Here is an 18,168-nt window from a genome sequence, read left to right as displayed (position 1 = left end):
TTGTTGTTGATGTTCGATGTGATGTTCCACTGCTTGAACCTTAGAATTTTCTCTTAAATATGATGTGATGGATGGTGGCTGATATCCATAAAGTGCCATAAATGGGGTCATTTTTTTTGCTGTATGGAAGGAAGTGTTATACCACCTTTCAGCCAGAGGCAACCATTTGACCCATTGTGTCTGTTTATCAAATACAAAGTAACGAAGATATCCTTCCAAACATTTGTTTACTATCTCAGTTTGCCCATCAGATTGAGGATGATAAGATGAGCTATGAGCTAACTGAGTACCAAGACAAGAAAATATTCCTGTCCAAAAATTTCCAACGAAAATGGGATCTCTGTCACTTACACTAATCTTGGGTTTCCATGTAGCTTTTGAATTGTTTCCATAAATGCAGTAGAAACTGTATTGGCTTTAAATGGATGTGATAATGCACAAAAGTGTGCATACTTGGTAAGTCTATCAACTACCACCATGATGACACTCTTTCCCTCAGACTTGGGTAAACCTGTGATAAAATCCATTGAAGCCTCCTCCCAATGTTGGCTTGGAATGGATAAAGGTTGTAATAGACCCAGTGTCTTAATTGTTTCAACTTTATTTTGTTGGCAAACCAAACATTCCGCCACAAACTTTTAAATATCTGATTTAAGGCCATCCCAAAAAAATTCCTTCTTAACCCTGTGGTAAGTTTTTAAAAATCTTGAGTTCCCTCCTAAGGAAGAAGTGTGCAATTCCATAAGAATCTTTTTTTTTAGCTGGTAATTCTTATAGAGGTATAAGCGATCTTTGTACCATAACAAATCATTTTTCCAGCTATCAGACGTACTGGAATCTTGTTGTAACTTTTGAATAAGTGCCCACACTTCTTCGTCATTCTTCCATTCCTCCCTTGCTTCATTTATCCAATCTAGTTGGATAATAGAAATGGTGCACAACAATGCTTCCGCATCCTCATCCTTTCTTGAGAGTGCATCTGGCACCACATTTTGCTTCCCTTTTTTCTAGATGATTTCAAAGTCATAACCCAACATCTTTGTGACCCGCTTTTGTTGCTCTTCAGAGGATAATCTTTGTTCTAAAAAGTATTTAAGGCTAACATGATCCGTTTTTACCTTGAAGTGTCTTCCCATTAGGTAGGGTCGCCATTTATTAAGTGCATGGAGTATTGCCAACACTTCCTTCTCATAAATAGCTTTGTGTAAAAACTTTCCCTTGATTGGATGACTTTCAAAAGATATGGGTCTTTCATCTTGCAGTAAAACAACAACAATTCCATTTCCTGAAGCATCACATTCCACAATAAAGGTTTTTGTGAAGTCCGGTGTAGCTAAGACCGGTGCTTGGCACATTTCCTCTTTAAGATGTTCGAAGGCCTTTGTTGCTTCAGGAGTCCATGAAAATGCATCTTTCTTCAATAATGTTGTTAGAGGTGTTGCTATTCTCCCATAATTCTTAACAAACTTGCGATAATACCCTGTCAACCCAAGAAATCCTCGCAGATGCTTTATGGATGTGGGGATTTCCATTTCTTAATGGCTTTAATTTTGCTAGGGTCTACCTTAACTCCTTCATGAGATACAATATGACCCAGATATTCCACCTCTTGTACTCCAAAGAAACATTTGGATCTTTTTGCATATAATTGTTTCTCCTCCAATAGTTGTAGCACCCTGTCAACATGTTCAAAATGATCCTTCCAAGACTTGCTGTAGATTAGTATATCATCAAAAAATACTAACACAAATTTTCTAAAGAATGGTTTGAAAATGGAATTCATCAAACCTTGAAATGTTGAAGGTGCATTGGTAAGGCCAAAAGGCATGACCAAAAATTCATAATGACCCTCATGAGTTCTAAATGTTGTTTTCAGAATGTCTTTAGTCTTCATTCTGATTTGATGATATCTTGAACGAAGATCCAACTTGGTGAAGTAAATTGATCCATGCAATGCATCCAGTAATTCATCAATGATAGGAATGGGAAACTTATCTTTAATAGTGAGCTCCCTATAATCCAAACACATGCACCATGATCCATTCTTCTTGTGCACCAATACTACTGGAGCAGAGAAAGAGCTTTGACTCAGTTGAATTATACCATCCTCTAGCATTTCTGCAACCATACGTTCATTTTCACTCTTTTGGGCATAGGGATATCTGTATGGCCGGATGTTTGGAGGAACACTTTCTGGAATCAAATGAATAGCATGATCATGATCACAAATAGGTGGGAGACCTTTGAGAGTCTCAAATACCTTGGAATGATTGTCCAAGACTTTTTGGAGATATGGAGAAATGGATGATTCCAATGTGGAAACATCTAGCGAACATAATTATGCAATTACACCTCTTTGTTCCTTTTTTAGAAGCTTTGTCATACCGTTAGGGCTGATTATTTTTTCTGGTTTCCCTGCACTATCCCTTAATGCAACTTCCTTTCCTTCCACAGAAAATTTCATGAAAAGTTCTTGAAAATTAAAAGCTATTGTAGCCATTGGACTCCTACTACAACATCAACACCTCCCATTGGAATGGAAAGCATTGGGCTAGTCAATACATATTCGCCCATGGATAGCTTGATATTATGGAACTTTCTAGAGAAATTTATTGTTCCTCTGTTTGCAACCATCACTTGACACTCTGGTGCTGGATATAAGAAGCAATTCAATTCTTTTGCTACCTTACAATGAATAAAATTGTGGGTACTTCCTGAATCAATCAACACTATTACCTTTTTCTTCTTGATTTGTCCTTCTATCTTGATGGTTTGATGAGTGGTAATTCCCGCCAATGCATTATAAGATATGGTTGAATTAATTTCTTCTTTATCTAGGATTTGTTCCTGGAGTATATCCTCTTCTTTTGACCTTTCTTGCTCTTTTTCTTCTTCCTCTTCACAATCTATGTAGAATAATTTCTTCTCAGTACACTTATGACCTTTAGTATATTTGCTATCACAACTGTAACAAAGCCCTTTTGCTCATTTTTCTTCCAATTTTTGTGGTGTCAACCTTATAGGTTGTGGAAGACTAGGGGCAGCAACACTTCCATCTTTATAGTTGTGAGTGGTATGCTTCTTGGTTGCCATACTTTTTCTGTCCATTTTTCTTGCTAACCTGAATGCCTTCTCTAATGAATCAGGTTCCCAAAGGTGAACATCATGTTGGATATTATCCTTTAAATTCGCTATGAACACATCAATTCTATGCTCCTCTAGAATATTTTTTACGCTTATGTTCAATTTTTGGAACTCCTCAATGTGCTCCATTATTGGACCCTTTTGTTTGAGACTTATCAATTGGATAAAAAAAGTGTTTCTTTTTTTATCCTCATAATGCGCTGTCAATTCTTCCGTAAAAATTGCCCAAGTGATAATTTGTTTACGAGAGCAAAGCCATTGATACCATACAAACTGATTTGGTTCCAAATATAAAGTTGCAATACGTACTTTTTGTGTGTTTTTCACATTATTGAGATCGAAAAATGTCTCCATCTATAATATCCATGTTGCGGGATCCTTGCCATCAAACTTCCTCATATCGATTTTTGGAATATGGTGGGTCTTCGATCCCACATTAGAGTCTATGAAATCATGATTAACATTTCTTTTGTTCGCATTGTGAGTTTCCTTTACTACCTTTTCACCATTAGTAAGTATTTCTTGTAGAAAATTTATCAAATCTGTCTTCATATCTGCCATGTCTCTCTTCAAATCTATCTTCAAATCATCCATCTTAGCTTCCATGCCCTTTATCTTAGTTTCTATTAGCTTTTGTGAGAGTGACATTTGTTGCACTTGGTCTTGTAATTTTGATATATCATGTAGCATTTCTTCCTCTTCTTCATGAGTCATGCTAGAGCTTTCAGGTTGCTTACTAGGTGTTTGCATTTTCTTTCCTCGGGGCATCATTTAGCGATAATAATTCTCTACTATGCCCTTTGAATTCCTTCAAAATAAATTTTCAAACCAAGCTTAAGCAAAAATTTAAAAAAATCTACGCACCTTTTTTCACTTTGTAGGAGCTCGATATTGCCTTTGATGTATCTTCGTACTTTCGGATCATCCAGTTCTGAAATTATGACCTACAGTAGCCCTCTGTGTCCTCTTTCTAATGCCACTAGTGTGATCCAAATTGGATTCTCAAAGGAAGAGTTTTGTGAAATCTCCCACAGTGACCTAATTATAGACTAGTTCAGTAGAGCAAACTTGTACGACGTGCCACGAGTCACTGTTTCAACCTTTGGCTCTGAAAAATATATGCAAGAAACTACAGTCTGTCCTATTTCTATACCTTCTTACGAAATTTCAATCCGATGCCTAGAGAGAAAGTTATGACGATTTTCCCCAGGTCACATGTTTGGAATGTAATTCAGGAGTCTGCAAAAAGACCAACTTCCTCAGATCATATCTCCGCATATATAACGTGAAAATATCTGAAATTTGGACCCGAGATTCAACGCAATCTCTTCTCAAATGGGTTTTTTCTTTTAGCCTTTGAAACACTGCAGAAAAAAGTTATAGTGAACATGCCACGATGACCTGTTTGGAGCAGCGAAACCCTCAGATCTAAAGCTCTGATACCAAATGTTATGAAACCAGCTCAAGAAAAAGATAGAAAAGATAGATCAACGCCTTAGAATTCAGCCTCTTTGAGGGGGCAACCTCCTTTACATTACATAAATGAACAATTCTTGGATGATTCAAATGACAAAACCTCCTTTCTATATATAGGAGTCTAAGGAGTCACAATATAACCCAGCTGACCTAACAATAATAATATAAAGCCACAAAAATAACAATAGAGGGATTCTACGAGGCACAGTAATAATAATATGGGGACAACAGGGGCACAACAATATTAATAAGGGATACAACTACAATAGTAATTGGGTAATCACTAGTATTATAGGGATCCCAACAGTCTCCCCCTTCTATAGGCAGCCTCCTCAAAAGAAAACACAATCCACTGTTTTCCACACAATTTCCAAGTACACACAACCTTTAAAAAAATGCAGCTAGCACATTCGTTGCAACTACCTTTCGTCGGATCTGCGACTCATCGCTGATGTACACCTGAATCCTGCGATGATTCGTCGCCGAGGTGCACCAAAATCCTGCGACAATGCAACAAATTGAAAGTGCGTGAAGTTCACAAGAGACTCATCATGGCTACTCTTTTCGGCTCCCTGCGATGACGACGTGATTACTCTTTAGATCCACAACGGCAATGTCATGTTCCTCAACTCAGCGTACAGGCCTCTCCTTCCTGCAACTCTGATACCATGATAAAAACTTATTTTATTATCTAAATGGCTCTCCAGATGAGATACATGGAGAGTGCCCAAACACTCATACAATAATATGACATTACGTACATACTCAATCAAGAGAACATCCTAGTAATATAGGCTTTCACACAATCATGGTGGTTTCAACCACTCCCTAGATAGTAGGACCTGAGATTAACTAACTATATCTTTTTCCATTAATTCTAACAGTGTTGCCTTGGCAGGACTATTAGTTTTTATGGACTAGGAATTCATATTTAATATTCTTAATCAATTTATGAATTATTATTGGGTCATTAGAATATTATAGTATAGTAGATTTGAGATTATCTTTAAATTTTTTATTTTAGATTTTTTTGAATATATATATATATATATATATATATATATATATTATTTTTTAATTAAATTAAAAAAAAAATGTAAATTTGTGATTTTTTTATGAGAGTGTAAATATAATTTCAATGCAAATTCATGTAATTCGATTGCATACTTAACATTATTAATAACTAGCGCAGTCGTATAAATTAAATGTTATTAATAACTAGGGAAGTCATATAAATTAAATGATTGATAAATATCGAAATAAGCTTTTTAGAATTACAACTTAACTAATAAAATAGTATTCTAGAATATTCTTAGTGGTATACACAAGTTAAAGATTTAGATTTATCTCTAAGGTACTTACGTCTTTTTTCTTTTCTTTCTACCCTTTTTTTTGCTTTTAGGCATGTGATATTCATAAGCCATGATATTCGTGGCAATATTGTAAGAAATCATAACTAATAATAATAATAATAAATTTTAGTTAGTTTTTATGATTTTTTTAAGTTTTAGCAATATGATATACATCATGAAGTTTTTTTGTTGTTTATTATGAATGGTTCACATCCACAGTTATGAAGAAATAACCCTTTTACATAATTAATATTAATAATAATAAAATTTAGTTAGTTTTTATGATTTTTTTTAGTTTTAGCAATATGACATATATCATGAAGTGTTTTTGTTGTTTTTTATGAATGGATCACATCGGCATTTATGAAGAAATGACTTTTTTACAACTATTTTAATCAAAATATGACAGATGTTTTAAAAACTTGAGTTTAAATTGTTTAATTTGCATAATTTGAGTGCCCATAGATTTTCAAAAATGTTATATCCATTTATACATTCAAAAATGTATTTTAAATAATAAAAAATCTTAAAATTATTTTACCAAATTCTAATAAATTACAATAAAAAAATCTATTTAAATAAATCAACCAAATTTTATAGATTTCACATATTTATTAATTTACTCACTTTAAAAATTTTATATTATCTTAAAATTTATTAAAATTATCATAAATTTTATTTTATAAAAAACAATAGGTTATGAGAGAACAATAGGTTATGAGAGACTAACATAATTACTTACCAACCATGCATATCTATATATAACAATAATGGCTTACCAACCACGCATATCTATATATAACAATAATGGCTTCTTAACGAGGAAATAGTAAGTATACATTATCTTGTGTAACCTAAAAGTGTCATCTAGGAAAATACATTAATGACACTAGGAAAATACATTATTATTACTTAGTAATACAAATACTAAGAAATATTAAGGAATATGAAAAAGAAAAAATTCTACCTAGGTTGGAAAAGTATTTGAAATCTAAAGGCATTACGAATGAAGGTTAATTTGATAACAATTTGAAATTAGTGAAATGATAAGAAATTAAGTTAAAATTTATGTTTAAATTGATAATTACAATTTTATATGAATGCATATTCATAATCTTAATATATCATCATTTGTATTGGTAAAATATTAACCATGTAATAAGAGTAATATAATAGATTTTAATTATTGAGAGATAATCAAATAATATTTAGTTACTTATAACGTATAGAGAATGTATGGATCTGCTAGAGTAAATTGAAAATTGGAATAACTGTATGGTTATTATTAATTAATTAATTAATTAGGCTTATAATTATATTTTTAATATTATATATATATAGAGAGAATAATATTATTATTTTTTAACTAAATTTTTTTGTTTTAAAAAATAAGTTTTTTTTCTACTGGAAAAATCAATATATATTTCATTAATGAGTAGTTTACATATGTGTCTGTTAGAAATAGAGTTCTTTAAAAGCTGTCTGTGCAATACCTCGCAGGGCATGCTTATCAGTTCATTCTATATATGCTATACATCTTAACAAAAAACCAAAAATTTCAGTATTGTCTGTAGAGAGCTGTCAAAAAACATAAAATTATTTAGTTGTCTATTTGCTGATCTAGGGTTGGGTATCCTGGATCTATGTAAGGCCGATGATAGTATTTTTGCTCCCACTGATCAATAGCCTCTGTAATCTCCCATAATCCATGATCCATCAGCGCTGCCTCCTTGGAAAGTTTGTCGGCACCTTTATTGTGCTCCCTGTAAATATGAGAGATAGAAATATGGTTAAAAGCTGCCTTGAGATCGAGAGCTTCTTGTAGAATAGTGCTGAGAGAGTGCATGTGACATATAGCTGTGCCATTCAACCAATTAACAATGATCTAAGAATCTCCATAAATGTTGATGTTTATGCAATGGTGACTTAAAGCAAAGTGTAGAAGATGTCGAAGTGTAATCAATTCAGCGAAGTTGTTTGTGCCAACTCCCAGGCCAGCCTTGATGTTATAATGATGTGTCTCTGATACATAGAGAATGATTCCACCTCTGCAGCTTTGTTGGTTTGCCGCTCCGTCGAAAAAAGCCCAAGGCGTGCTTGTGTCGATGAGGGGAGGCGGGGCAGGCTGTCGAGGAGGCGGAGGGGAGGGATCAGTCAGCTCCTTCAGGGCAGCTACAATGCTAGCTTCTAGTAAGGGCCAGTGGATGGGCTTTTCATCAAAGATGGCTCGATTTCGGGCTTTCCAAATAGCCCAGTTGATTATAATGGGAAGGTTTATCAATTTGGATCCTTTGTTTTTCTTTTCCCATTCATTCCAAGCCTTGATGACGTCTTGTCCCTCCCATTCTCCATTGTAATTTATATGCGCACGGAGGTTCCGCCACAGGTCTGCTGTAGCTCGGCATCTCATGAAAATGTGATCTGTAGATTCTGAATCCTCTTTGCAGAGCACACACCTAGTGGGTCCGTGTATAGCTCTCTTCGCCAACTGTTCACCTGTGGGGACTTTGTGCCTTAGTATGCACCAACTAAACATTTTCGATCGGGGGGAGGCTGTACATTTCCATATATTTTTCCACCAGTATGAGATTTCTCCAGGTTTTCGGTGTTCAATGGGGTATATATAACCTTCCTTTGGAGTGTATACCCCGTGCTCTGCGCGGTGCCATATCAATTCATCCGGTCCCTCCAAGATGTGGATGTGTGCTTCCATCAAGGCATCTCTGAACTCATCCCATATGGTGTGCCATCTTCTCGGAATGTTTAATTGCTCTGCCGATTTCCATGCTTGGTGAAAAATATCAGTTTGAGCTGGGTCTGCGATCTACGAGATAACCTTTATGTTTTGTGCTGCTAGATGTGCAATTAAATCTTGTGGGAGTATATGTCTGCCCCCACTGCCGGACCAAGGATCCATCCCAATTCTTGCATTGTTACCATCCCTAATGCGCCAGACAAGGTTATCCCTGATGAGTGGTAAGGAGTTCAGAAGAGCTTTCCAGATCGATGATATGCCTACTTTGTTCCAAGAAGGCAATCTTGCCCAGTCTAAGATGCTGTGAGGCCATATATACTTATGGAAGGTCATGTTGGTCCATAGGCTGTGGGAAGTAAGGAGAGCCCATCCCATTTTACCAGCCAGAGCTTTTGCAAATATCGGTAGGTCCTTCAGCCCCCACCCTCCCCACTTTTTGGGCAGGGTAATCTTGTGCCATCCGATCCAAGCGAAGATTCGTTTATCTTGATTCCCTGCCCATAGATATCGATTGCATAACTGTTGAAGTTTAGCCAATATGTTTCGGGGGATCCAAGCCATAGCCATCCAGAATACCGGGGTGGCTTCCAGAACAGCTTTTATCAGGATTAATCTCCCTGCCCTAGAGAGATACCTGTGACACCAGCATGATAATCTTTTTTCGATCTTCGCCACGAGCCATACCCAATCAGCAATCCTCTGACTTGTTGGTTTGAGCCAGTACCCAAGATATTTTAGTCCTCTATCCAGAGGCTGATGGGCATAAGGAAAAGCCCTTCTAGCAGCGAGTGATTCATTTACAGATGTGTCAACCATGGTGATGGTGGATTTTGCTCGGTTTACTTCCATCCCTGTTGCTGTTGAGAACAGATCGAGCAGGCGAGAGAATGTCGTCGTGTCCTGTATACTTCCATCCAATAATATCAAGACATCATCTACAAATAGAAGATGTGTAATATAGCAGATGTCTGATATTTTAAGGCCTCAAATAGAATTCTCCCTACTAGCAGTAATCAGAAGCCTACTAAGAGCTTCAATTACCAAGAGAAAGAGTAATGGCGAGAGTGGGCATCCCTGTCGGAGACCTCTTTCAGAGTGAAATAAGTGGGAAGCCGATCCATTGATCAATATACTGAAGGTGGGGGAGGTGATGCATGCCATTATCCAGGTTATTAGAGAGTGAGGAAAACCGACTTGAATGAGGATCATTTTGATGTACAGCCAACTAACACGATCAAAAGCCTTGGAGAGATCAATTTTCAGCAAGATGCATTTGAGGTGTTTTGTCCAGATGGAGTGGATTGCTTCCTGAGCGGATCCAATGGCTTCATGAATCTGTCGATTTTCGAGAAAGGCAAATTGTTGAGGAGATATATGCCTGGAGAGTATGGGCTTAATCCGGTTAGCTATGATCTTCGATATGATCTTGTAGAGCACATTACAGAGAGATATGGGACGGAAGTCATCGAAAGATGATGGGTTGTCAGATTTAGGGATGAGGGCAATAAATGTGGAGTTTATGGCATGATAGATGCTTCCTGAAGATCTGCTCTCCTCAACAACTTTGAGAATATCTTCTCCCAGGAGTTCAAAAAAAGCAGAGTAAAATTCTATGGTCCATCCATCCGGGCCCGGGCTCTTCTCCTTTTTGAACCATTTAATGGTGCTTTCCAATTCTGCCATGGTGACAGGAGCTTCCAGATCCTCTAGATCTTCGTCTTCTACAAATCTTGGGAATTTGGTGGCCACATTGATGATTTCCGCCAGATTTGCACCCCCAGGGCTCTTGTATAGATTTCTGAAATGAGTGGTGCCCAAGTTGGAAAGCTTATTGAATGTATCAGCTTGTCCTCCCTCAGGGAGGGGGAGGTTCCAGATGGTATTTGCCACTTTTCTCCCCTTAGCAAAATTGTGGAAAAATCTGGAATTCTCATCTCCAGCCTTCAGCCAAATAGCTCTGCTGCGGAGTCTGATAGATTCCTCCCTGCCCTTAAGTATTGTATTCTTCTGATTTTCCAAATCCACCAGTCGGGCCTTGTCATTCTGTGTAAGGAAACCAAGGTTTCTCTCGTCCAGTAGGCCTTTCAATTCATCTTCCACCTTGGTAAGCTGCTCGTCTTCAGTCTTCTTTTTCGCTTTTGCCCAATTGATCACTAAATGTTTTAATTCTGTAAGGTTTTTAACGAATCCCCTTGCCATTGTAGATTCTCTATCAATGGGATGATCCCTCCAGAAAGATGTGATCAGAGCGATGAAACTGGGATCTTGTAGCCACAGATGGTTAAATTTATATGGCGCTTTTGGCTTCTGTTCTGGTCCTCGAATTTCCAGTGCTATAGGAGAGTGATCTGAGATGCCACCGGTACTAACCCACTGTTTGAATGAGTGCAGCCGGTGGATCAGGGGTTCTTTCATGAGGAATCTATCCAATCTTCTGGCCAAAGCAGCCTCCCATGTTCTTCTATTTCTCCAAGTAGGCTGCAACTTCTGAACAGGGGTATCAATGAAGTCATGCTGATCCAATAATTGGCTCTTGTAGTTTGTAATGGGATCGATCTGGGCTGCCTCTCCCTAAGATTCATTAAAGCCCAGGGAGAAGTTCAGGTCTCCCCCGATGATGGTATGCTCGAGTGATAGAAGATTGCAGCTGAGCAGTTTCCTCCAGAATTCTTCCCTCTGTTGACAAGGTCCGTATATATTGATTATGCGGAGAGGAAGCCCTAAATCGATGGAGATGATGTTTGCTCCTAGGAATCCCTGTCCGCCCCAGGATGATATCAGTTTGATCGAGCTAGGGTTTAAACCGAGCGCCAGACCCCCCGATCTACCCATGGCATCCATAGCTATGAAATGCCATTTAGCCCCTACAGAGGCTAGTGTGTGAGAGCATTGCTCTGCTGGTCCAAGGGTTTCCTGAAGCATAATGATATCCGGATTCTCGACCTCAAAAAGTCGTTTAAGGGCGAGATTTTTTGGGGCGCTTGCCATCCCCCTACAATTGAAGGAGATGATCTTCATGGAGGCCCATCCTTGGGGGGGTTCGTCGCTCTAAGGACCCCTAAAATGGTGGCTTGACGCCCAGCAGCAACTTCTGCGCCCGCATGTCTAATGGATTTATTGAGGTTTGATTTACGGCCCCGGGAGGAGTGATATCCAACATCAAGTGGAACAATACCCAGTCCAGCAATGGATTCTGATGCCCCTGGGCGAGGTGCCCGAGGACGAAGGGAGTAGGGGTGTGATGAATTTGACCGGGGAGATCTGGGCGTGAGAGGGGAAGAGGAGAGTGGCAGGGAAGGTGGAGCAGATGAGATCGAAAGGGGAGGAGGAGGGATATCACAATAAGCCATAGAACATGCAATCGAATCAATGAACACAGGAGAGGTAGATGAGATAGGATGAGAGATAGTATTATTACCCGAATCCTTTGCTGCTGCTGCCGCTGCCCGCGCCCGAGTCAGTGGAGGTGCAATCGGGTCAATAGAAAGCTCAGTCACTTTTGCAGAAGTTCCTCGGGACTCCATACTTGACTTTGGCGAACGATGAGTTGTTGGTGGAGCAGGATTCCTTGGAGGAAGCGGCGAAGTTGGGTATGCCCTGACCGAGTCTGGTTGAGTTTGATGAGATTCTCTGTTCTGACTGATGATTGATGGGAAATCCTTATAAACACGACCAACTTGGTGACAGTAGTTGCATCTGAAAGGAACGCCTTCATAGTCCAGAATCTGCGATCGGCTGCAATTCCCCCATCTCAGGTTCATTTTACCCACGAGTCCTTCCCTGGTGTCCAAATGTACCAAAATTCTGGCCATGAGCTGGTCATTAGACTCCTTGTATGATCGGTCATGGTCAAGGTATGTTCCCAGAGCATTTCCAATCTTGATGAATGCCTCCTCCTTCCAGTATTGAAGAGGTAGCCCAGGCAAACGAACCCAGATAGGTCCTGCACCGATCTGCTCCCGCTCCGGGTCGAAGAGAGGGTTCCATCTTTTCAGAAGTACTGGTGCCAGTTCGATGTGCCAATACTGAGCCAGGACGGTGTTCGTATGCTCCTCTTTCGCGAAATGGAGAGAGAACCAGCCCCTGGGATGCCTCTGTACCTCGGGAAACTTCGGGAACATATCGCCCCAAATCTCCTTTACCCACGATTTCAGACGTTCAGCCGTGGAAATTCGTCCCCTCACCTGACCTACCAGGGTCATTTGGGCCAGTGCCATGGACTCTTCAAAATTGGAGGGATCACCGATTGTAACCGAAATGTCCTTTGAAACTTCTCTGATACACTTAGTATTTTTTGAACGCGGAGCAGTAGGGTGATCCACTAGCGGATTTGATGACCCGGCCCCCACTGAGGGTTTATATGGGTGGGGGTGGATGGCTGGAGTGCCGAAACTGCCCGAGGGCCTGATATCCGCAGTACTCAAAGGAGTTTATTCCGTCTGCCTGCTATCCCGAGGGTGACTTGTTTGATCGGCTCCAGAGGGGATCGATGCATGAGCAGCAGGATTGAGTTGATCGGCCCGAACCCCCGCGGTATCGACGACAGGAATGCTATCAATTGAAGTGATAGAGGGATTAACCTCTGCCCGGGTAATCAATGGAGCGGAGGGTTCAATGCTGTGGGGCGGAGAGGGGAAGTTGATGGCGAAATCATCGGGCATGTAGGATGATATGAGGAGAGCGGTACCTGGAGAGAGGGGTGGAGCCTCCAATGCGTGCGATGAGGGTGGTTCTTGCAGGGAAACTACCAGATGAGCTTGCTGAACGGCGGGGCTTGGAACAGTATATGCAGGAAGCAGTTTAGGGTTTCCAAAAATGGTGAAATCTTCGAGTGGGTCCGCTGAGTAATCGACCAGCTCCATTTCCTCGGTATTCTCCATGCCAGTCAACTGTTGGATAACCGCCGTCCCTGTCAGCTGTCGGGTGCTCAGACTTCCAGATCGCCGCTTCCTCCTGTCCAGTTCTTGTGCTGTCCGGTGGCGGGACTTTCGTGAGCCTGTGTTCCCTGCGACGGGTATCTAAACCCAAACCCGAAGCCCTAAGTCTGGTCGACAATGTGTCCGGTAGCCTGCTCCTCCTGCGGTCAAGATCGCGCCTGCTCCTCCTGCGGTCAAGATCGCGCCTGTGGCTATGCTAACCAAACCCTCGACCTTAAAAAAAATAAGTTAAATAAAGATGTTATAAGTTTTAATTTTTTTTTTTTAGCATTTTTCATGTCATACACAATAATTATTCAGGGTTTTTCTATTTTTCTTTTTTTACATCTATCTAATTTATAGAGCTATTAGTTACAATTGGAGATAAGGCCAAATTTTCATTTTCGTGAGAAAGATTCATTGCTAATGGCTCAATAGAGCATGTGATCTCTTTATCACTATCAGAATGGTGAGACTAGTGAGAGCCCTTATGCCCATTGGTTGTAGACACAATTAGAGTTGTTGCTCCTTCCTTCATCTTAGCCTAAGGATTCTCCTCAACAAAAGGATGAGGCAAACCCTCAGGGGGTTGTATTGGATCTTGAAAATTCGAGGTGTCAAAATTTTTCTTTGTTGCTGAGATTAGTCCCTCTTTTGTTTTGCCACATTCATTTCATTAGATGTTTCCTTGTGATCCCTCCATGAAAGATTGGGTTTTCTCAACTTCGGGGAACTAGACAACCCTTTTGAGGCTAGACATGCATTTTGGAGATTCCCTAGCTGCTGACAAATTTTGCATCTAAAAGTGGTGTTTTCATAGTCCAATGGTTAAAGGTACTCCTTTATGTCCCTTCTAAGACTAATTTTATCTAGAATTCCCATGCTTAAATCCAATTCCACACAGATGTAGATGAATTAAATGAACCCATCTGCCAATCTTTCATAGGCAATCGTGATAAGACATCCTAATGTGTTTCCAATAGCTTTGTGGAAGTTTGGCCTAATCCACTGTAGGGGTAAGTTTGGGAGTCGTAGTCATACCAGAGTAGCCAAAGAATTCATGGAAAGGGGTTTGAACTCCAGAAACCATGGTTGGATTGAAATACATGCATGACCTCACAATCAGGTTCCTTGGTCAAAAATCTTCTATCAATATTCAAGGTCCTTGAAGATAGTTACAAAAGAGCAGATTCAAATTTTGGGTCTAGTTCTGATGAACCCAAGCCTTGAGGGAAATAGTTAGGGGCCAAAATCCATTGAACTTGAAAATAATAGCACATCGTTGATAACCCCAAATATTGATCTTGGTAAAGAAATCATTCATCTGAAGCGTTGGGGTGATCGATGAATGATCCACCACAAAAGCATGTCTTGAAAGAGCCTTCAAGGGCTCGGATTTGGAACCTGGCTTAAGGGCATCTTTGAATGACAAGGGTTTTGATGTCAATGATTCCCCATTTCCTTTAGCACCTTCACTCAAACTTGCATTGAGGGAAATAATGAAGTCCTTAATTCCATACTCTTTGAGTTCATCTTTTCAAATTAATTGCCTCACTTATAAAGGGAGTCACATCACCCCTGACAAGACTCTTGTCTAGTGATTAATATTACCAGTGAGAGAGGAAATGACAACTCCCTCATTGATTATGAAGCATAAGTTCTTCGTGGATAGAGTTTTAAAAACAATTGGAATTTTTTTCAGAGTCCAAAACTCCCAAACCACCCTGATTTGGGAGGGGTTTAGAACCTAGAGACACAAAATCCATGTCAGAAGAATAGCTCGAAAGTTTTGAACCAAACCTAGGTGTTATTGCTTGGGATTTATGCCAAATAGGTTGCATATAAACCCGCACTGCTCATGAAAAACTCAAGCAACATTTTTGATAAACACTTTATTTGAGTACTTCCCACAAAAGTGTTCATCACTCTTGGGAATATTTGCAAGCATAATATCTTCATTCAAATACAAACCATGTGGGACCCCCTAAGCTGCCCTGGTACTTGCGTAGTTTCCCTTTTGAAACAACACCAAGGACCATGGCAGAATCGAATCCCAAATAAAATAGCATGATTTGATGCGAGTCTATGTCTCAAGATTAAGGATAAAATACTCATTGTGATGACATGTTAATCGGATCTCTAACAATTGAGATGACTAGTGGCCAACACCAAGGGAGAAAATGCATATTGAGGTCGTGGACTTGAGCCTCTTTGGATTTTAAAGAGCACAAGCAATGGCGATGACTTCAAAATATGACTTGCAATAGATAAAAACCCTATCGTCTCTCACTAGCTCCATCGTACTCAATGAATAATATTAGTAAAATGCCCCAAAAGGTGGAAAGAGAGGCCGATAGGATTGTTAAATTGGAATTGTTGAATTAGAAAAAATATACTTTGGTTTGAAATAATAATTTTTGTATTAAATTTAGGTTATTTAGTGTTTTTCTGTTAAGTTGGTAATACATAATTAAAATAACAATTGAAATATTGAGATGATGAAAGTTCACTGAGATATAATTTAGCACTTATTTTACCAATGAAAAATTTAAAAATATTGTGAAGAAATATTGATTTTTTAGAATTGGCAATTTCTACTAAGATGAAACGTTAGATACAAGTTATGTTTGCCTCATTTTATGTGTCTATGTAGTTTGATGAAGGGAATTTAATAAAAAAATTATCGTTGTCTAATATGGTGGCATTCCAAATGTATGATGTATTCCTATTCCCATTTGTATTCCCTGTTATTCGTGATTATCTCATTTAGGAAATTATCTATAATTGTTGTAAATCAGGAAAATGTATTATTAATCTACATCAAGTTGAACTTGGCCCAAAGGATGACAAATTAGAAGATTCTTACTATTGTTGTATATTGGTTGCTTCAATAGTAGGTTTTGGATGACACTATTTCCTTAAAGTGATCTCTGCTTAATGTACCACAAATAGTTTCCATAATTTCTTTCATAGAGCATCACAATCTACATATACATGTGTGGGGTAACTCAAAAACAATATAGTGCCCCATCTCCATGGAGTCTCATAGTTTGTCTATACATATCAAACATGCCATGGTGCCATATGCACACTTGTGTGGAGTAACTTAGAAACAATATAGTGCCCCATCTCAATGGAGTCTCATAGTTTGTCTATACATATCAAACATACCATGGTACCATATGCACACTTTTCTTGGCAATGAGAAATGTGGTCTTCTTGTCACCTACAAAATAATATGTGGCAGTTATTCAAAGGATGGTTCTTATATTGCCAACAATGGAAAGTTAAATAATTCTACATAATCTAATGGACCCTCAGATGCATGGAGCTTTTGTATGTACTCTCTGGTATGGTATTCTCCTAATGTTACATTTACATATACTCTCTAGTATGGACATCATTTGGAAATCATTTACCTAGGTTTTATCTTTTCATCATTATTTAATAGTAAACCAAAAAACATAGTCAATGACCCCCAAAAAAAAACAAATTAAATATTTTTAATATTCAACCAAAAAAATTAAGCCCACAACCTATTTTTTTTAATTGAAATTAAACATTTTTGGAAGAACACCGGTGGGACTACTACAAATCGATTCCAAACACCAAAATATTTTCCACAAATCAAAGAGTGTTTTTTAGTGGAATTCAGATAGCTGGGATTTGAAAAAACATTTAATTCATTAGAAATATAATTAATATTATAATAGTAATTTTCACAATTTAATTAAATTCAAATGTAAAAACAGAGTATCTCATTACAAACATTTTTTTTTTTCCAATTTTTATGTAATATAATAAAATAATAAATTATAGAAAACAATTATATTTTTCCATAAAAACATGTGAGTAAACAAGAATACCTTGATGGCTTGTCCTTCACATTTTCTTCCCCACTATGACATTGTAAGCCATGGTTGAGTTGGTCCTCTTGCAGAAGCTAGATGCTCCGTCTACATATCTCGCAATTATGGTACTGTGTCGATTATCCATCGACACAGAGCTTCCAATTTTTTTCTTTTTATGATGATGATGCTTGTGCTCATGATTCACGCTATTAATTTTCTCCACAAGTCTTAGGATTGAACATCTTTTTATTTACCTCTTATTCCTCTCGCTTTTCTTATACAAATACTTAAATTATGATGAAAAGTAGCTAATGGAAAATATATTATTTACCAAAGTATCAAATATTTTTAAATATTTTAATTTTAAATGATTTAAAAATATATAAAAATCACTACACCTATTTAAAAATCATGCATGAATATAGCAACAATATCTAGCAATAATAACATAAAATATACCAAGCAATTATCCATATTGAAATAATTATTTTTGCAATGTTAAATATTATAAATTGCATTGGTCAATGCTATGACAACCTTGTTTTATCAACATTTAATGAAATGATTGATTTTATCAATAATGTCGATGTGTGAGTTTGCTATGTTGTTGGTACATAAAGCAACAACCATTGAACTATCTAAATGTGATACGTATTCATGTGTCTCGTAGCCCT

Source organism: Pinus tabuliformis, chromosome 2_1 (assembly GCF_031772625.1).
Source record: "Pinus tabuliformis cultivar Carrire ecotype Pingquan chromosome 2_1, CPIR1, whole genome shotgun sequence".
NCBI classification, from domain to species: Eukaryota; Viridiplantae; Streptophyta; class Pinopsida; order Pinales; family Pinaceae; genus Pinus; species Pinus tabuliformis.
This window is presented reverse-complemented; position numbering follows the sequence as displayed.